Raw genomic sequence first — 975 nt, 5'->3', positions numbered from 1 at the left:
TAAAAGATTGAATTTCTTAATCCAAAAAGGAATATTTACAGAACAACAAAAGCCTTTTAGAAATTTGTTATTTAAAGAAATTGCATCTCTCTTTTTATGCCATTAAAAAATTCCACCAAGACAGAGTACACACATCAAACTTTCAAAACACGCAAACTGAAAGCAGTAATTATGACGTCACACGTTCAACAGGTTCAGATTAATACAATTCAATATGGCGGATGATGGAAAGGCGAAAAGAAGGTCTATTCAAATTCCACGAAAACAATTTTCTTAGAATAGAGATTTCGAACAGGCGAAGGAGAGCCAGGGCCTGGAAGTTCTGGTCTGTAAAGTATCCAAACGGATTAGGTAGTCAGTATTAAGTATTAGGTAGTAGGTATTAGGCATTTTAGACCTGCCCATTTGAAAACTGCTTTAGCGACTCCAGAAGTCATGCAACTTTCGTTGACGTCAAACCAAATGTTTCATCTTTCCGTGAACTTTGAACCCTTCTAACTTTTTTCTATGTATGCTAAAGCATTCCGGTTTTTAGCTTTCCAGCGGTATATAACACTGTGGACACGGGCTAGACGGGAAATTGGTAAATTGCAGAACGTTTTTGCAACATTTAAGAATTCGAATTCCGTGAAAGAAAAAATAGTTGCAACTGTTGATGAACAAATGTTTCTGGAAATGGAGGAAGAAATAGTTGAAGGCTGAACAGGGCTGAAACTTTGTATGTTTATCAGAAAAAGGGTGAGGAATTCAAAAATCACATTCGCTAATTCCAGTTCTTTCATTTTCATGTAGTTTTTTTCAATTTTTTGCTTCTTTAGCATGGGAATGTCCCAAAAAAAAGTTTTTATTTCTATCGAAATGGATTTTATTTTGATTTGGGGTTTCTCCTTTCAGAAAAACTTATTCTTTACTTATAACTTTTTGTCCCTCCATTTCCAGAGGCCCCTTGAAAATGGGTCCTACCACCTCTTTTGA

Source organism: Clytia hemisphaerica, unplaced genomic scaffold (assembly GCF_902728285.1).
Source record: "Clytia hemisphaerica strain Z4C2 unplaced genomic scaffold, Clytia hemisphaerica genome assembly, whole genome shotgun sequence".
In the NCBI taxonomy this organism is placed as follows: domain Eukaryota; kingdom Metazoa; phylum Cnidaria; class Hydrozoa; order Leptothecata; family Clytiidae; genus Clytia; species Clytia hemisphaerica.
Note: the sequence above shows the minus strand (reverse complement) of the source record.